The following is a 21,894-nucleotide window of genomic DNA, read 5'->3' on the forward strand; positions in this document are numbered from 1 at the left end:
CATTCCACAACTGATGGATCATGCCTCAATTTCCAATTCTTTGCCACTATATAAAGAGTTTCTGAAAATATTTTTGTAGAAGTATGTGATTCTTCCCTATCTCTAATCTCTCCATCTTATTTTCTCCTGTTTATCCTTCTCTTTCTCTCCTTTTAGCCTTTCCTTGTTCACAAATGTTTTGCTTCTGTTTACCCACCTCCTTGAGTTCCTCTTCCCTTTTATTTATTTTGTCCCCTTCCCTCCTCCCCTTTTAACTTCCCTATTGAGTAAGATACTATACTTAAATTAATATTGATGTTATTTCCACTTTGTGCCAATTCTGATGAGGTTCCACCCCCTCATCTTCCCTTGCTCTCTGTTGATTCTTTCATGCCTTCTCATGTAAGATCTCAGATCCTTTCCCCTCTTTTCTTTTTACAACTTATTATTCTTTTTCTTTTTATTAAAAATATTATTCCATGACTTCAGGGTAATCATGGCTGCAATCTAGACGCCACATGCTTCCTCTCCCCGGCACCGAATGAAATAGACTACATCAAAGGAGCATAAAAATCACCTTTGGCGGAACAGGACTCCCCAGTACCCCACAGAGGCAAAGGTATGTGGGGTTTGAACATTTCCACACAATAATTAGAAGGAGGAAAAGCTTGCACAGAAATGTGAACTGAGCCACCCTTCCCCCCCACCTCCCCCACCAAACCAGAGTGAGCTACCTAAGCTCTCACTGGGACAGCGAGTGAGTGGGGAACATCTCTGTCTAGGGGGGGGCACTCCAGGGTCCTAGGGATCTGGGGACTTCCAGGAAAAAAAATGTCTCAGGGCGATTTCATGGGAGAACCAGGAGCTGATTACAGGGATCCCCAGAGCTGTATTTGGGGTGGTTGAGCTGAACATCTGGGCAGAGCTAAACACTAGGGGTGGACCATGCACTGATTATCTGGGCACAGCTGAACACCTGGGCAGTTTGGCTGTGCTCAGGGCCCTAGCTCTCTAAGAAACCTCGGAGGCTGGGAAGAACTAGTCTGAGGCAACCTAAATTCACAGAAAACCTGCCCATATCACCCAGACCCCAGATCAAAAAGGAAAGGGGAATAAAACCACCAAAGGGATGGCTCACATGGCCCAAAATCAAGCCTCCAGGAAGAAAGGGAAAAAGGTGACTATTGAAAACTTTTATGGTGGAAGTACCAAGGAAAAGAGGAAAATGAGGAGGAAATCCAAAAAAAATCAGAACATGCCTCCCAAAATGGAAACTATCAATAAGCTCAGGAAGATCTCAAACTGGAACTTATCCAAAAGATGAAAACGTGGAAAGAAAAATGGAAGAAAGAGATCAGCAGTCTGACAGATAAAACTATTCAATTGGAAAAAAGAGCTCGAAGCATCCAATAGAAGGGCAGACAAAGCTGAAAAGCAAAACCAGTCCATAACAACCAGAATTAAGCAACTCAAAGAAAGTGAGATCATAAAACAGCAAAGAATCAATAAAGCAAACAGAAAAAAATAATGAATTGGAAGAAAACATAAAATATCTCACTGAGAAGGTCACAGATCTGGAAAACGGAGGGAGAAGAGAAAACCTCTGAATTATCGGTCTCCCAGAAAAACCAGAGATAAACAATAAACTCAATATTATTCTACAGGAGATTATAAAAGAAAATTGCCCCCACTTTCTGGAGCAAGGGGGAAAAATAGAAATAGAAAGGGTTCATAGAACACCCTCTATACTAAATCCCCAAAAGACAACCCCTAGGAATGTAATTGCCAAATTCAAGAGCTTCCAAGAAAAGGAGAAAATCCTACAAGAAGCCAAGAAGAGGAGCTTCAGATATAAGGGGGCTCCCATAAGGATCACACACAACTTAGAGTCTAACACACTAAGAGACTGTAAAGCATGGAACACGATATTTAGAAAGGCAAGAAAGCTGGGTCTCCAACCAAGAATCAACTACCCAGCAAAACTGACTATATACTTCCAGGGGAAAGTATGGGCATTCAACAAAATAGAAGATTTCCAAGCATTTGCTAAGAAAAGACCAGAACTTAGTGGAAAATTTTATATCCAAGCACAGAAAGCAAGAGAAATATGAAAAGGTAAATATGAAAGAGAAAGAAAAGGAGATAAATCTTATCTTTTTCTTTAAGTAAAACTCTCTTCTATAAGGACTACATTTACATCAAATTAAATACATTAATATGTGGGGAAAATGTTTTGTGTAACTCTCAAAAATTGTATGCATCATAAAAGTAGTTAGAAGAAACATGCATAGGGAAAGATTGGGGCATTAAGAAGATTTGGGGAAAGTGGGGACAACGAAAGGAAAAGGGAGGGGGAACCATTGACAATACTAAGATTTACTTCAAGAAATAGGGGGGGGGAATTAATAGAATAATCTTTCCCATATAAAGATACACATGGGAAGGGGAGGGGAAGAACTCTCATATGAGAAGGAGAGGAAGAGAGCATGAAGTGGAATTACTTAAACCTTACTCTCAGTGAAATCAAATCTGAGAAGGAAGAACATCTAGATCCAGTGGGATCCTGAATTCTATCTTATCCATTAGGGCAAGAAAGAAATGAAAATTAAGGAGGGGGAGGGGGAGGAAGTACAAAAAGGGTGGGAAGGAGAGGGGGGAGGGGAAGGGAGCATAAAAAGGGAGGGGCTAGAAAGGGAAGCATCTCAAGGGAGGGGACTAGGGGGACTGACCTAAAGTAAATCACTGGTTCAAAAGGAGATAGCTAAAGAAGAAAAGGTCAGAACTAAGGGAAGATATCAAAATGCCAGGGAATCAACAAATGGCAATCATAACTTTGAACGTGAATGGGATGAACTCACCCATAAAATATAGACAAATAGTAGATTGGATTAGAACCCCAAACCCTACCATTTGTTGTGTTCAAGAAACACATATGAGGTAGGTTGACACTCACAAGGTTAGAATTAAAGGTTGGAGTAAGACCTTTTGGGTCTCAACTGATAGAAAGAAGGCAGGAGTTGCAATCATGATATCTGACAAAGCCAAAGCAAAAATAGACCTGATAAAAAGGGATAGGGAAGGTAAATATATTCTGCTAAAAGGAAGTATAGACAATGAGGAAATATCACTAATCAACATGTATGCACCAAATGGTATAGCATCCAAATTTTTAATAGAGAAACTAGGAGAATTGAAGGCAGAAATAGACAGTAAAACCATATTAGTGGGAGACTTGAACCAACCACTATCAAATTTAGATAAATCAAACCAAGAAATAAACAAGAAAGAGGTAAAAGAGGTGAATGAAATCTTAGAAAAATTAGAGTTAATAGACATATGGAGAAAAATAAATAGGGACAAAAAGGAATACACCTTCTTTTCAGCACCACATGGCACATTAACAAAAATAGGTCATACACTAGGTCACAGAAACATGGCACTTAAATGCAGAAAAGCAGAAATAATAAATGCAGCCTTTTCAGATCACAAGGCAATAAAAATATTGATCAGTAAGGGTACATGGAGAGCCAAATCAAAAATTAATTGGAAATTAAATAATATGATACTCCAAAATCTGATAGAGAAGAAATCATAGAAACAATTAATCATTTCATTGAAGAAAATGACAAAGGCTAGACATCCTTTCAAACCTTATGGGATGCAGCCAAGGCAGTACTTAGAGGATAATTCATATCCCTGAGTGCATATATTAACAAATTAGGGAGGACAGAGATGAAGGAATTGGAAATGCAAATCAATATACTTGAGAACAAACAAATTAAAAACCCCCAGAAGAAAACCATACTAGAGATCCTAAAAATTAAGGGAGAAATTAATAAAATCAAAAGTAAAAGAACTATTGAGCTAATAAACAAGATTAGAAGCTGGTACTTTGAAAAAACAGACAAAATAGACAAAGTACTGGTCAATCTAATTAAAAAAAGGAAAGAAGAAAGGCAAATTAACAGCATCAAGGATGAAAAGGGGGATCTCACCTCCAATGAAGAGGAAATTAAGGAAATCATTAAAAACTACTTTGACCAACTATATGGCAATAAATATACCAACCTAGGTGATATGGATGAATATTTACAAAAATATAAATTGCCTAGACTAACAGAAGAAGAAATAGATTTCTTAAATAATCCCAGATCAGAAAAAGAAATCCAAAAGGCCATCAAAGAACTTCCTAAGAAAAAATCCCCAGGGTCTGACAGATTCACCAGTGAATTCTATCAAACATTCAAAGAATAGCTAACTCCAATACTATACAAACTATTTGACATAATAAGCAAAGAGGGAGTTCAACCAAACTCCTTTTATGACACAAACATGGTAATGATTCCAAAACCAGCAGGTCAAAAACAGAGAAAGAAACCTATAGACCAATCTCCCTAATGAATATAGATGCAAAAATCTTAAATAGGATAGTAGCAAAAAGACTCCAGCAAGTGATCAGAAGGGTCATCCACCATGATCAAGTAGGATTTATACCAGGGATGCAGGGCTTGTTAAATATTAGGAAAACTATCCACATAATTGACCACATCAACAATCAAACCAACAAGAACCACATCATTATCTCAATAGATGCAGAAAAAGCCTTTGATAAAATACAACACCCATTCCTACTAAAAACACTAGAAAGCATAGGAATAGAAGGGTCATTCCTAAAAATAATAAACAGTATATATCTAAAACCATCAACTAATATCATCTGCAATGGGGATAAACTAAATCCATTCCCATTAAGATCAGGAGTGAAACAAGGATGCCCATTATCACCTCTATTATTTGACATTGTATTAGAAACACTAGCAGTAGCAATTAGAGGAGAAAAAGAAATTGAAGACATTAAAAAAGGCAAGGAGGAGACCAAATTATCGCTCTTTGCAGATGACATGATGGTCTACTTAAAGAATCCTAGAGATTCAACCAAAAAGCTAATCGAAATAATCAACAACTTTAGCAAAGTTGCAGTATGCAAAATAAAGCTACATAAGTCATCAGCATTTCTCTATAATTACAACACATCTCAGCAGCAAGAACTAGAAAGAGAAATCCCATTCAAAATTACCTGAGACAAAATAAAATACTTAGGAATCTATCTCCGAGACAAACACAGGATCTATATGAACACAACTACAAAACACTTTCCACCCAACTAAAACTAGACTTGAACAATTGGAAGAACATTAATTGCTCATCGGTAGGACGAGCCAATATAATAAAAATGACCATCCTTCCTAAACTCATCTATCTATTTATTGCCATACCCATGGAACTTCCAAAAATTTTTTTTACTGATTTAGAAAAAAAAACATAACAAAGTTCATTTGGAAGAACAAAAGATCTAGGATATCCAGGGAAATAATGAGAAAAAAATACAAAGGAAGGGGGTCTTGCAGTCCCAGATCTCAGACTTTATTGTAAAGCAGTGGTCATAAAAACAATTTGGTACTGGCTAAGAGACAGAAATGAGGATCAGTCGAATAGACTTGGGGCAAGCAACCTCAGCAAGACAGTATATGACAAATCCAAAGATCCCAGCTTTTGGGACAAAAATCCACTATTTCTTAAAAACTCCTGGGAAAATTGGAGGACAGTGTGGGAAAGATTAGGTTTAGATCAACACCTCACACCCTCACCAAGATAAATTCAAAATTAGTGTATGACTTGAACATAAAGAAGGAAACTATAAGAAAATTAGATGAACACAGAATAGTATACATGTCAGACCTTTGGGAAGGGAAAGACTACAAAACCAAGCAAGAATTAGAAAGAGTTACAAAATGCAAAATGAATAATCTGGAATACATCAAATTAAAAAAAAATTTGTACAAACAAAACCAATGTAACCAAAATCAGTATGGTAGCAACAAATTGGGAAACAATCTTCATAAAAACCTCTGACAAAGGTTTAATTACTCAAATTTATAAAGAACTAAATCAATTGTACAAAAAATCAAGCTATTCTCCAATTGACAAATGGTCAAGGGACATGAACAGGCAGTTCTCAGCCAAAGAAATCAAAACTATTAATAAGCATATGAAAAAGTGCTCTACATCTCTTATAATCAGAGAGATGCAAATCAAAACAACTCTGAGTATCACCTCACACCTAGCAGATTGGCTACCATGACAGCTATGGAAAGTAATGAATGCTGGAGGGGATGTGGCAAAGTGGGGACAGTAATTCATCGCTTGTGGAGTTGTGAATTGATCCAGTCATTCTGGAGGGCAATTTGGAACTATGCCCAAAGGGTGATTAAAGACTTTCTGCCCTTTGATCCAGCCATAGCACTGCTGGGTTTGTACCCCAAAGAGATAATAAGGAAAAAGACTTGTACAAGAATATTCATAGCTGCTCTCTTTGTGGTGGCCCAAAATTGGAAAATAAGGGGATGCCCATCAATTGGGGAATGGCTGAACAAGTTGTGGTATATTTTGGTGATGGAATACTATTGTGATAAAATGAATAATAAAGTAGAGGAATTCCATGGAGACTGGAACAACCTCTAGGAAATGATGCAGAGCAAAAGGAGCAGAACCAGGAAAACATTGTATACAGAGACTGATACATTGTGGTACAATCGAAGGTGATGGACTTCTCCATTAGTGGCAATGCAATGTCCCTGAACAATCTGCAGGGATCTAAAATATACTATCCACAAGCAGAGGATAAACTGTGGGAGTAAAAACACCAATGAAAAGCAACTGCTTGACTACAGGGGTTGAGGGGATATGACTGAGGAGAGACTCAAATGAACACTCTAATGCAAATACCAACAATAGGGAAATGAGTTTGAGTCAAGAACACATGTGATAACCAGTGGAATCGTGTGTCGGCTATGGGAGAGGGAAAGGTGGTGGGAGGGGGGTAGGGGGGAAAAGAAAATGATCTTTGTTTCCAGTGAATAATGTTTGGAAATGACCAAATAAAATAATGTTTAAAATTTAAAAAAAAAAAAGAATTTAGCCATAATTGTGAAAAAAAATATTATTCCATTGCGTAAAACTTTTTTTCTGTTTTTTGTCTAGATATGTTCCTATTCATTTCCATAATAATGATAACTTTCTCAAGTATCTTCAGGACCTTAAGCATCCTAAGTACTTTAAGCATCTTACATACTTCAAGTATCTCACATATCTTAAGCATCTTAGTTATAAATTTGTTAGTAATATAATCTTTAACTCCATTGTTCCCCTCAATTTTGCTTTAAGTATACATTAAGTTCTTTAAATATCTGTTGCACTACACAAATCCTATGAGTCTTAGTTATTTTCCCATTCACATATGTGATTCCTTTAACTCAACTGATTCCTCTGAGATCGTTTTTATTATGATTCTTTTGAATTTGATTATTAAATTTTTATTTTAGCTCTGAACTTTTCATCAAGAATGTTCATCATTCTTCTATTTCATTAAATGTCCATTTTCCCCCCAATGGGTTATGTGCAGTTTGACTAGGTAGGTGATTTATGATTGCAGTACTAGAAATTTTGCCATGTGGCATATCATATATCATACCTTTTAACCCTTTAATGTTCTCTTTAATCCTCATTTTGATTCCACAATATTTGAATTGCCTTTTTTTGTTTGTTTGTTTCTGGCTGCTTCTGTTTAACTTGGCATCTCTTGAAAATTGTTTCCTTTTTCTGTGTCTAAGTTCAATTACTTCACCAAATCACTAAGTTAGCCAGGCGTCACTTGGGCCCCAAATAGCTATCGGGATGCTGAAGAAGAAAGCTTTTTTTCCTGGGAAGGATATTAATGTGGTAATGCTCAACCAGACTTCCAATGCTCACAAATAAGAGCTCTCCCTCAAGATAAAATCTGGAGTCCTTTTAAAAGATGCAATAATTTCTCACTTTGTTAAATTCTTCTTCCCACAAAGCTAAAACCTTTCATGTCTTTAAAAACTTCCTGATACAAGAGAGTCCTTCTTGTGGCTGTCCACTAGGATCAATAGCTTCAAACAAGTTTTCCACTTCACAAGATTCGGTGATGTTGACAATGATGGAGTTAGGCAGCAGTACCTTTTTGTAGTCTTCATCAGACTCCTTATAGCTACTGTTGATCTTAGTTGAGAGTGAAGGTTTCTCAAAGGAAAAACTTCTGAAACTCTGCCCATGAGTGGGGATCTCTATAATTGGGGACATAGAGATTTTTCAATTCTGGGTTTCAATTTAGGCATGGGGAGTTTAAACTTGAGGGCTGGTGGTTTGGTGTCACAGGTGCCACAAAAAGTCCAGGTTTGATAGTTTCTCTTGTAGGCTGTAACTCTCCTATATTTATGAGTTTGAGTTTACTGGCTGGGATTGGAGGGGGCTCAGCAAGAGGGGAACCTTGAAGTACTCCTTGAGAAGACTGGTGGATGGATTTCAATTTATCACAGATTTTGGAGGTATTCAGAATGTGATTGAGAGACATGACCACTGGAGAATTTGGTTTTCTGAAGTTCTGCACAGCAGGTAGACTTCCTAGGGGTAGATTACTTTGTCTCCGACTAGGAGAGTTCACTTTCAAATTAGGTTCTGGCCTCCAAGAAGAGACAATTTCTATTTTTGGGTCATCAGGATTGATATCTGGCAAGCTTCTTTTCAGAGGTGAGGGAGGATGGAGAGGTCCAGGGCACTTGGTGGAATGGTGGAAAAGGAGTGTGACTGTTGGGTTTCTAATTAGGCAGTTTTTTCTTGGAGTGGGGATCAGAGGTGGGGAATAAACTGGTGGGCGAATAATGATATCTTCAACTTTCACTGAGTCAGGGGTGTCTGGCTTCATGTAGAAGTCATTGTCATCATTGTTTTCATAGTCTTCATTATGGTGGGATATGGGAATAAACTGATATCGTTGGTGTAAAAATTAAAATTTAATCTCAAATCACAAAAAAAATTCTATTTTAAGGAGGTTCATTAAATGATCATTAGAAATCAAGGATTAAAGAGGATACAAAATTAAAACTGTGTGGCTATGGCTGATTAGCCATGTCAAAATCCTCACCTTACCACCATCACCACTGGCTGCAAGCCAAAGAGGAAGAAGAGCCTCAACACCCACTCCTTTTATACTCTGTCTTCAGGAAGTATGTAATGACAGGAAGTCAGTGGGCTCTCAGGATATGTAGTTCTTTTTTAGGGTAACAAATTTTCAATTATACATTTCCCTCCTGAGACCCATGGAAGACTAATCTTTCCATGGGGGTCTTATAGACATACAAACTTTGAAATTACAATAATTTGAGGATAGGGGGAAAAGAGAAAAAAAGCAATGGTTGCTAGATGCATTGACAAAAAGCCAGTTGGGGGCCATCCCCTTTGGCATAAGCATATATGTAGAAAACAAATGCATTCAACCTGACAGTTCAAATCACCACATCCCAAAATTCATTCTGTATCTTCTGGTGCAGCATGTTGTCTGTGTAGGCATCTTCATGGTGCCTTCTCCAAACAGTTTATTTTCTGGATTTGGATAGGTAGTGTGTTTCTTAACCTAAAATTACTCAAAAAAGAATGTATACTTTGCAATTTAAAATAATAATAATAATAATAATAATAATAATAAATACCCTCCTGAAGAGGGTGATTAAAAAACACAGGGATCACTTAGGGATGCATGGCTGAGTTATAAATCAATTTGCAAGAGAAATAAAAAATATTTTAAAAATCCAAATAAAAAATTTCTGGATGAAATATAGACTATCAAAGTCATATGTGTAAAAATTCTAAGTAAAGGAAAAATAAATCTATAACAGTTCCTTAAATCAGGACCCAATTAAAATGATATAAGCAATTATGCATTTACCCAATCAGTAGCCAGGACTATAGAAAGTTTGCCACACCATAAAAAACAGAAAGAGGACTAGATTATAGGAGCCAGGGAAGAGCCAAATTTGAGATACTTGGCAGAATGTGGGAGAAGGAAGATCTGCCTTTAACATATGTTAAATAGCAACAACCTTGAAACCCAAACAACTTCAAGTCCTCTTGTCTTGGCTCAAAATTTTCATCAATCCCATAGGGATTGGTTGGTCTCTTTGATCTTGTGCTCGATTGACACTATGCAGTTTAGCTTTGTGCTTCTTTGACACCATGCAATGGCTCTTTTTGTATTCTCTTGTTCTGGAATCAGACAGACACTAAGCAAAGTTCCATAATTTTTAAAATAATCAATGTCATTGTTTTTATAGCCTAAAACTTTTTGATATGCATTGATATTAGGGCAAAGGTATTTTAAACTTCTATTAGTGCAAAATCAAAGAAGTTAAAGAAAATCTTCTCAATACTGGTGATGTGTGTTTCAAACACAAAAAAGAGAGAAAAATTAAAAAAAACTGAAATAGTATATTGCATATGCAAGCAAAAACAATAATAAAAGAGTTTAAAAATAAAAAAAATATATATGTATATATATATATATAGCTTATAATCATTGACCCACTTTGTCAGCTAAGGAAAGGTAGAATATAAAGGTTTCTCACTAAAAAATGAGATTCATTTTCTTTTTAACTTAACCACTGTGTGAGTACAAACAATTTTGAGAATAAAACAGTAATACAGTAGATAACACACATTCAAAGAAATACCAAAGTCCCCCAAATTCACAATAGCCCAGTTAATTACTATAACAAAAAACCCACTATCACATTTCACATAAGTTGTTTTATGACATAAAAAACCCTATGAACTGATGGATATTTGTCTCAATTTTTACATACATAGAAAATCTTTCAACCTTGGCAAATACATTTTTAAACAAAGTAAAACTTATTTGAGTCTAGAACATCACCAAGAAATCTAGATTGTTCTAGTGAAAGTAAATTAACTTTAAGAAGTTTTTTAAGAGCTCTTTTCTTGGCTTCCTGATTCATATAAACACACCTTGGTAGGAACACTTCTTTCTTTCTATATCTTTAATAGAGCATTCCTTAAAATATAAATATAAAAAACCTCATCCATTCATGAACCACTAGTTAATTAATATTATTTCTGAAGACCCCTTAGAATTATCATTTAAATTCTTAGCTCATTAAAATTTTCAAAGGTTGTTATACAATTGTAACCAGTTTTGATGAAGTCCATCCATCCTCTATGTGACAATTTTACAAAGCCAAAAGAGAAAAAAAAAAAGATGTTTTTAAATGGGCTTATTCAATAATATTTGTTCAGTATAGTTATTGGGGAAAGGTACTATAGTCATTCTCGATCACCGAGAGACTACCACTAATAGAATATAACAGTAGTTAGAACACAGTAGATTTAAACTGATTCAGTGTAACAGAATAGTATTGAATACATTAATATATTAAGTTAAAACAATAACATTAAGATCTGATTCTATCAATTCTAGTAAAATTAAGAACAGAACAATCAGCAAAATACCATAAGATATAGAGGCTTTCAGAAAAAAAAAAATGGAGTCTGAATAGGCTTAAAATTTTAACCTCCTGTCTGTAGATTTCCTTCCCTGGGATCTCCCATAGTGAAGGAGAACATGGGTTTGAGGAATCTCAAACTGGGCAGGCCAAACTGGCAAAGGGTTGCAGTAGGGAGATGAATTTCTCCCTTGAATCTCAGGAAAGATAATTAAAAGGGTCAGAGCACTCAAGAAAAAAAATATCCTAAAGTTGGAAGCTGTTTGAAGTAGGTAATTCACTGCTCTTTCATAGAATATGCCATGCTTGTATTCAACTTCCTGTTTGGAAGAGTCTCTTCCTTCTCCCTGTTCCCTCCCTGAGGTCTCCTGCCATGTGGAGGTGAATTGTTGCCTAAGGAAAGAACACCCCATTTTTTACCATCTACCCTGACTCCTAGCTTCTCAGTGGTAGCAATCAGCAACAGTGGTAGGAGTCGGGGTCTAGTTGGAGGCCGATTTTAGGAGCAGAGTTAGAGATCAGTAGGAGGATTTCTGGGGGCTGGGGGCCAAGGCTGGGGCCAGGCCAGATGAGCAATTGGGTTCAGGGGCTGGAGGAAGCAGTATTAGCAATGCCAGAGCCAGCAGCAAGGAACTGATAAACATGGACTCAAGCAGATAGGCAAGAGTTCTCAAACTGAAAATAGCCAGGCCTGTAGGGAGGGAAACTGGGCAAAAAGCAGGGAAATAAAAAGGCAGGAGCTCCAAAGAGAGGGTGGGTAGGTGGGTGGGGTGGGCAAAAAGTCTTCACAGGAGAAATGTGGCTTAAAACAATTATCTAGGCCATCTTAAAAAAAAATTGAGTTTTTCTCATCCCTGCTGGTCACCAACTGTAAAAATTAAAATTAAAGCTCAAATAATATATATATATATATGTATATATATATATATATACATATATATATATATATATTTTAAGGAGGTTTATTAAATGATCATTAAAAATCAAGGAATAAAGAGGATACAAAATAAAAACCACGTGCCCATGGCTGATTAGCCATTTCAAAATCTCCACCTTACCACCATCACCACTGGAAACTCAACATCCACTCCCTTTATCCTCTGTCTACAGGAAGTATGTAATGACAAGAAGTCAGTGGGCTCTCAGGATATGTAGTTCTTTTTTAGGGTAACAGATTTTCAATTATATATTAGGGTAACAGATTTTCAATTATACAATGGGACATTCCACAGAACCATAGAAACTATTTGTGTCAGAACTTGTGTCACTGAAATCTAATGACGGTTCTTTCTTCTCATGGTAATGTTGTATTTCCTTAGCAGAGTCATCCAACTCTTTCTTTCATCTTCAGAAGAGGCTGAAAAGAACCAGGTTTGGTGCTTCTTGCTAACATGAACAATTTTGAAGGCAAAGGCATTCTTTGAAGTTGTTTCTTCCTTCAGCTACTCGCATTACTCAATTGTAGCCTCTCAGGGAGAAAGCCTCCTGGGGAGAAACTGAAGTGCTACTCTTAAAGTAATAAATACATCTCATGCATAATCACAAACCCTAGTGACTGTTTGAGCAACTGCACCTGGGTGCCACCTTTTTTATGAAGATATCCTGACTTGACCACTCCCCCAGGCATCCTCCAGAGGTTCTGCACTCCAGTGGTCTTCACTGACACAGGCCAATGCTGCTTCACCAAAGCCATTGAGCTAGGAAATAAATGTTGGCAACATGAAATAAGGTGAAGCATTAATCAGTAATATTGCCTGAGGGGTGAGGCTGGGGGCTCCTGGATGGAAGGATAATACCATCTGATCTCCATCTCAGTGGTAGGAATGTGGTTCAGTCAGAAGAGAGTTCTCAAAGCCCCAGAGATGCCGGTTCCTCTTGAGTAGAACATGGGTGTGAGCATGCGGCCTAAGCCTTGTGGTGCTCTACTGCACGAGGCAGCTAATTTGCCTGGGTAAGCAGGGAGGCTCAGACTCCAAGTATCTAAGCTACCTCTACCCCAACTCTGGCTCTAGCTCTGGATGGGGATCTGTGACCTCTAGTATTTCCAGAATTTGGCTATTATAAAACTGGAATTTTAAATTTGAGATTTCTTTCAGTAGATAATCAGTGAATTTTTAATTTTAATTTTCTCCTTTTCAATAACATCAAAACAAATTTGCCTAATCATTTCTTACAATATGGTATCCATATTATTTTATCATAGTTTTCAGACTATTCAATGATTCTTAGATTATTTAACCTAAATGTTTTTTCAAAATCAGTTGTTTTTCTAGTGAGAAATTTCAAATTTTATTTCCTTTTTTTCTTTCTTTTGAATATTTTATTTGTTTGTTTCCTGCTATCTCATGAAATGGTTAGCTTTCATTTGTTAAATTCTAATTTTTAGGGAGCCTTTTCTTTTTTGGAGTTTAATACTTCCTTTCATAGAGAGTTATTTTCCAATTTGAGGTGTCATTTTTGTTTTTGAGGAAACAGTTTTCTTCAGAAATTTTTTGTTCTACATTGCTAATTTTTCTATAATTTTCTTTTCCAATTTTTCTTCAATTTTTTTTCAAAATTATTTATTTTTCTGTATTTTCTTGGAGTTCTTATAAGGGTTCATTTCTGGCTTTACATCCATTCACATTTTCTGTTGACTTATTTTTTTTAATTTTTTTTTCTGTCCATTTCCAAGTTTGTATTTTGGTCACCCCTCTTGTTCAAATATTTTTTATAACATCAGACTTTCTTTTTGTTGTTGTTGATTTTGTCATTATTTTTGTTCATTTTGAGTCATCCCCCCCTTTCTTTTTATCAAAATGCTGAAGTTTACCTCTATTCCTTTGGGTGTGGAGGGTGGGGAGAGTACTGTTCTACATTTGTATTGTGCCTAGGATCAGCTCAATTGTCTCAGTCTCATATTGAATGCCCAGTAGATGCAGACTTTATTGGACAGTTTATTGGAGTTTTGTAGACATTCAATTCAACTGTTTGGAGTTGGCTTCTGCCCAGTCCTAGTGAAACTGGATCTTATTGTTCCACTGCTACCTGTGCTAAATCACAACTAGTGTCTTTTCTGGCTGGATTATCTCACCAGTTTATTTTACAATTCAGGAACTGAGGCAAATAAGGTTAAATGAATTGCCCAGGGTCACATAGCTAGTCATTGTCTGATGATATATTTGAACTCAGAAAGATGATTCTTTCTGAATTCTAGTCTCTTATTCTATACTGTGTCACTTAGCTGCCCTTTGAAGCCACTATCAGCCTTAATTTGTTGAGGTATAAATTAGATATAATTGATTTTTTACCTTATACAATTGTTTTTGTTTCAATTAATATATGCAAATTACTTTAAAATTTATAAATGCTGATTATTTTTATTACTACTATTATTATTATTTTTGAAATGATGAAAGAAATTCAAAATCTCTTCTAACATTAACATCCTCTTATTTGTGCAAATTGATTTTAATTGTTCTGTGAGCTGTCTTAGAACACTGTATCTCTATTATCACCTCATTATGAACCATTGCAAAGTGATAATAGAGATGAGCTTGAGTCAGTCACCTGAGTAGCTGAATACCTACATGCCAACATCTTCAGATACAAAATAAAATAACTACCACCATTGGTAGATTCAAAGAGAAGGCTGTGAAATTCCTGAGTCAAATAATTCTCATTATTTAAAGGGAACAAATATATAAGCACAAAAAAATTACCTTGAAACCAATTATTCATTAAATAAATAATTTTCCACACCTTGTTCTCTTCCCTTATCTTGGATTAAACTATTGGCCTTGGTCAGTTCACTTGCTTTATATAAATCTCTCCATTTGTGTATATATATATACACACACACACACACGTGTGTGTGATTACTGTATTGGATAAATCTCTGGCAAATTGCATTTATAATTCAAATTCATAAACCAAAACCATTGAATATAATGGAAGGAATATAAGAGATTGAATAATAATGTTTGTATCTTATATTTGTCAATAATTAGCAATAAAACATTGGGCAGGTTACTTAACCTTTCTAAATCACTTGACTTATATGTTAGATGGGATTTTGAAATAAGTGATCTTTGAAATTCCTCCAATGCCAGTAAATAACACATGGTTCATATCCTTAAGGAGATATCCAACTAAAAATATATAAGATACACAAATACATAATTATGATAGAAAAGGGAACATAAATGTATAAAAGATGTATAAACCCATTGCAAAGATATTTATAAAATAGGGACAATTAGATGATTTCCCAATGGGAAAATAATTTAAGTTATAAAGACTTTCAAGGATCATATCATTTTCCCCAATGAGAATATTTCTTGAACTCAGAATCCCTGTGTTTCTTCTATGGATCTATCATCTACTTCATGTACATTTCTAAATACACAATTTATTTGGTTTCTTTATATGCCAAATGAGAGAACTGGAGAAAAGTGAACCCTTTAGAGACCAACACTCACCCCCATGTGAGCCCCCTGCGTTATCTAAGCCAGGGAGTGGAGGAAGCACACCCATTGGGCTGCTAGACAGAGGGATGGGTGATGTGAGAAATGTTCTCAAGCTCACGTGGAGAGGGGAAAGGGAGCAGCTCCCTCTGGCACACATACTAATGGTTTACCAACATGAGAAAAGAGGATCAGAGAAAGGTCCATTTAGACCACTTCTTCAAGTTCAAATGTTCTATATCATACTTCTTCCTAGGAACAAAGGCAAAGATGACAATATTCTATAAAACACAACAATTTGTTGAAAACCCAATAAATATTTCTTGTAGTAAAGTCAATGGAAGTCAATAAGTAGAATCAGAGATGTCCAAAATTGAAAGAACCTCAGAGATCATCAAATTAAATACTTTTCTGACTAGGGAATTCTTCACAGTCAGCAAACCAGCCTAGTATTGAAAAGCTTCTAGTATTTTAACTATGATCTACTAAAAGTACTAGTCCATTTTTTGATAGTTACAATTGTTAAGAAGCTGAAAATAAAATTCTCAAACTTATCACACAGTGCTCCTAATCCCACTATTAGGGATCAAATATTATTTTTCCACACAGTAACCATTAAACTGTTTTCATAAAGCTAAAATATATCCTCTAAATCTTCTACTTCTTAAACTTTGAAAATTTTTGTCAATCATGACAAAGAATGTTGATTTGATTTCATTGGACACAATAGCTAGGAGATTAATGGAGAGGTTGTTCTTTTTTTTTTTGGAGATTGGTGAGCAGAACATCTCATTTAAGACGTTTTAACATTTTTTCATATTATTTTTGTACAAGCTTGAAACTATGTGAGCATGATACATTGCCTATTTGTGTTTATAAATGAATATATTCTCTTACCACCACAAGTAGTTTTGTTTGGAATGAATGTAATTTAGTACTTGAAGTCATATTGATCCTTTCAATATCCTAGATGTTTGATAATCATTCCTTAAATGATTGTCCTAGAATTTTCCCAGGAATCAAAGTCAGGCTTACCAGCTTGCAATTTGGAAACTCAAACTTCTTATTAGTTTGAAAATCAAGAAAATTGGTTTTCAACAATCTCATGGTATATCTCCCATTTTAAATGACCCTTTTACTTTTGTATACATCAATTCATTCCACAATCTCATATTTTAGGCTTGCTTTTGAGGGCCTGAGGGAAAACTTAACTCATCAGATGGCATGAATTCACCAAGAGTTGCTAGTTTGCTCTTATATTTTCCTAATTTTTCTAGAAAACAAACTCCCTGTTGGTCATTGCATATAATAAATATTTTTATGACATAAGTCATTTTACTTTGCAGAGAAAATAGAAACGGAATAAGAAATTACTAGTTCTTCTACACATCTCTTACTAGTTATTATCATCTGATACACACCAAGGAAAGTTCTATTCCTCCTTTGATGCTTCTTTTCCCCTAATATAGCTAAAATAGCAAAGAAAAATGCTTTATTCCCCTTTGATTCCCTTACAAGCATCATTTGAATTTTGACATCCCTTTCACTATAAATAGGAATATGATTTGTTTTTGTTAACTGATATTGCTTCTATTTCTCTCTTTGTTTCTCATTTTTGTCTCTCTCTGTCTCATTATTTGTCTCTGGATTTGTCTCTTTGCCTCTTCCTCTGTCTCTCCCTGTCCTATGTTTCTTCTTATTCTCTCTCATTCTCTCTCTCTCTCTCTCTCTCTCTCTCTCTCTCTCTCTCTCTCTCTCTCTCTCTCTCTCTCTCTCTCTCTCTCTCTCTCTTTCTCTCTCTCTCTCTTTCTCTCTCTCTCTCTCTCTCCCCTCACCTCTACCTGAGGATAATGTATCCCTTGTAGGTATTAATTGATATTAATAGATAAATTTCATTATTATATCTTCAATAAAAATGTTTTTATCTCTTTATCTTTTTATCTCTTTATCTCTTCAAACTTTCACCTTTGAGTATTACTCATCCATCCTTGGTTGATTTACATTGGAATATTATAATCCCTAGGAGCCAATGGTATATATGTATCTTTCTTCTAAAATCTTTGAAATCTGTGTTTTCTCCAAATTTTGAGTGCATGTCAGCCTATCCCCAGAATTACTCTGCTCTGTCACAAACTTGAGGATGAAGTGATCCTTTCTCCCCAGTGATTTTCACAGTTTCAATTCATCAACTAATTTTCTTTTGTTAGTGCGACTAGGACCAGAATTATATTTCTCTTCACTGGTCCTTGCATTCTTTAAAACATTAAAACTGGGATCAGCTCTAGAAATCATCTTGTCTAAACACTTCATTTTATATAGGAAGAACATGACATGTTAAGAGGGTCTGTGACTGACTCCAATTCACACAAATATCCATGGGCAGAATTAGGATTAGAATTCAGACCTCCTGATGCTATCAAGTATTCTATGATGGATATCATCAGAGGTTCTCACTAAAATTCATTGATGTGAATTGTTAACTCCAAGGCTACAAGTTTTGTTTCATTTTTGTGGTTAAAAAAGGTCAAGAATTTGTTATTGAGTTATAAGGATGAGGCATTGGACTAAATTATCCCATTTTGTAGTCATTGCTAACTAAATCCATCCCACAGGTTGCCCATGCTTTGGAAACACAAACATATGTGCATGCACACACACATACATACAAACATGCTGTCACTGGTGAACCCAAGCTTAATGGAGAGCCAAAATAACAGGAAAGGCTTAAATTATTAAAATGCTTAATTCAGTACAAAACAACAAAAGCTCTATTAATCATTTCTTTGAACAACACAATGATTAGGACTTAGGTTTGAGAAGGCAAAAATAAAAAATAAAGTCTTTGCTCCCCAGGAGGGTACTGGAAATAAAGCATATGAACATAGATGACTATATTCTGATGAAAAGTAAGGATAGAGCAAGGAATTACACGTGAGATGTAAATGTAGAACTTCACAGAAAAAGTAGTGTCTTAGATAAGGGAGAAAAGGGATTCTGAAAGTCACTATTAAGGAAGAAGTAGAGCCTACTATAAAGATGGATTCTCCATGCACAGTAGCAGATGCAGGAACAAACTCATATAGTATTTAGAAATCCTGTTTGCCTACCCTGTGGAGTTCATTAATAACAATAATAATGTATTAGTAATAAAATTCCTATAATCCCTTAAGTTTTGCATAACCATAAGTTTTTTCAATGATCCTCATGACTACTCTGAGAGGTGAATGTTGCTATGATCATCAACACTCTACACATGAAGTACTGAGGCTATGATAGTCAATATTTCAGGATGACCAAAATAGTAAGGTGATGAGTTGGAATTTGAATACATGTCTGGTTTATTCCAAATCCATTGCTTTATTAACCATACCAGCTTCTTGACTCAGGAACAAAAGTGAAATAATTGTTTAAAAGTGGGGAAGAACAGGTTTAACTAGAGGCGGAATATTTGATAATGGAGTTAAAAGGCAGGTTAAGGATTTCATATTTCCTTCAATAGGCAGAAAAGAGCACCAGGAAACTTCTGAAAAGAAATTTTTGAAATGAACAGACAGACCTGAGTATAACTAAGATAGTTTGGCAGCTATGTGGAGGAAACATTGGAAATGGGACAGGAAAGAAGCAGAGAAACTAATTGGAAGCTATTATTGTGGTGTAGGCAAAGGTTAATTGAGGCATGACCTGGGTTAGTGGATTTGTGAAAGGTGAGAAGAAATTCAAAGTCATTTGGAGAAGGATAAAAGGTTTTGTTGAAGTTTCTGTTGTTTTCCCCATGAAATAGGGGTATATCAATTGATAGTAATATGAGAATGTATTAAACCCAGACATGCAATGATAAATACCTTTGTTTTGTGAAATTGGTGCTTTAACATTGGCATTTGGTACTATAGAAGTGGATAATGTAGCTGTGATTCAGGTTTTTGATTTATTAGGAAATGAAAGTAATAAGATAGGGAAGGGTGAGATTGAGAACTGCATATGTGTTAGCTGGGGAAATATATGGTTAAGACTTAGAAGGAAGGAACATATAGCTATAACATTTAGTTTTAAAGATATCCTAAAAATCAATTAGTCCAAATCCTTCATTTTATACAGAAATTGAGATACAGAAAATTTAAGAAATGTCAAAATAATGAAGGAAGTAATGGTGAAATCTGAATTTAAACCAATGTTATTTGACTATTAATTTAGCTATTGATTGCATCTATCATTACATGACCTTTAGGTGATGGTGGATTAGTTAATTGAAGGGAGACCAAAGCTCAAAAATTGAGTTATAAGTAAATTAAGGACTGCCAGAACCAAGACAATACAGTTAGGCAGGAATTAATCTAATCTCTCCAAATTCCTCACCATACAACTTTCAAACAACTCCTCTGAATGAATTTTGGAGCAATGAAGAATGTTTCCAACAGAGGGAGGATCAGCTGGCAGCAGGTAGACCAAGGAAGATAGTGGTAAGCCTTACCACTGTAGCCTCAAACCATCATAAGCCAATAGCAAGGGTCCACACACAGTATAGGGAACCATTAAAGCCCTTTACCTAGTACAAGCCACCAGTGAAACACTAACACCTGGTGCTGGTCAGTAGTGAGGCCTTCCATTAGTTCAAGGTACTAATGAGTGCCTTAACTATACAGGCCCCACCCCTGATGCTGGGCAGTGCAGACTCCTATCAAGTTTCTGTATTCAAAAATGGTACTGATACCTAAATCAGATATAGCAAAAAGAGAAAGAAAACTATAGGCCAATTTCCCCAGTGCATATTCATGCAAAAATATTAAATGAAATACTAGTAAAGATTTTATAGAAATACATCAGAGTGATCATAAACTATGACCAGGTTTGATTTATCCCAGGAATGAAGGGATGGTTCAATATCCAGAAAGCTATCATTGTAATTGACAATATAAACAATAAAACCATCAGAAGAAATATTATTATCAAAGGGATGGAGAAAAAAACATTCAACAAATGCAATAACCATTATTAAAATCATGGAGATTGTAGGAACAAATTGAACTTTTCTTAAAATGATACATAGTATCTATGTTAAACCATCAGCAAGCATGATCTATGATGGAAATAAACTTGAAGCCTTCCCAATAATATCAAGGGTGAAGCAAGGATGCCCATTATCTTTGCTATTTTAATGGATATTGTACTAGAAATTCTAATTTTAATAAAGAGAGGAAAAATAAATTAAAGTAATTAGAATAGACAATGAAGAAAAAAAGTATCATTCTGTAGATATTATGATTGGTATACTTAGAGGATCCTAGAGAAAAAAAAAAAAGAAAACTAGTTGAAATAATTAACAACTTCAGCAAAGTTACATCTAAAATAAACCAACATAATAAAAAAACCCTTCATAATACATAAAAGCATTTCTCCTTTGTCAGCAACATACCTTAATAACAAGACATAGAAAATAGAAATTCCATTTAAATGAACTATAGATAACATGAAATACTTGTATACCTGCCAGGACAAACCCAGGAATTAGGACAGTAAAGCACTATTGGTAGCACTGTAAATTGATAAAATCATTTTGGAAAATAATTTAGAACTATACCTGATGGCTTCTAAACATGAATATCCTTTTATCCAGAAATATCATCTTTAGATTGAATCCCCCAAAAAATCTAGGAAAAAAAAAGGAGCCTTTTCATCTCTGTATCCCAGGACCCAGTACAGTGCCTGGAACACAGCAAACACTTCACAAATACTAATTGGACTGGACTAAACAGATTAAAGAAAACCTTTCACTCAGCTTCTTTTCCTCACATCTGGTCCCCCAGCTCCTAAGATTTAGATGACCTAGATTCCGCTTAAAGAACCCTAGTAAAGACTCAATACTTAAGGAGTCAGAGTCAAGATGGCAGTGAAACAGTGAAAGTTGAGTCCTCTGTGAAAAAGGGGGACACAAAATGAAATCAAATAGTAGGACAGAGCTGGGTGACCCTCTTGCTCGATTCAATCTAAAAGGTATGCAGAGAAGTTTCAATCCTCAGTTTTAAGGAAAAGAAAAAAGAAAGGTCCCAAGACCCTTCCTCCATATTCTGTGCTGAGATTAAGATGGTTGCCCTGATCTT

At 35.5% G+C, this 21,894-nt stretch overlaps 1 pseudogene; it reads right to left on the reverse strand.

Annotated features, from left to right (window-relative positions):
• Positions 1–7,686: 7,686 nt before the first annotated feature.
• On the reverse strand, positions 7,687–13,047 carry LOC100017801 (SH3 domain-binding protein 2-like; annotated as a pseudogene).
• Between the last annotated feature and the right edge of the window lie 8,847 nt (positions 13,048–21,894).

The sequence above is a fragment of the Monodelphis domestica genome, chromosome 1 (assembly GCF_027887165.1).
Source record: "Monodelphis domestica isolate mMonDom1 chromosome 1, mMonDom1.pri, whole genome shotgun sequence".
Taxonomy (NCBI): domain Eukaryota; kingdom Metazoa; phylum Chordata; class Mammalia; order Didelphimorphia; family Didelphidae; genus Monodelphis; species Monodelphis domestica.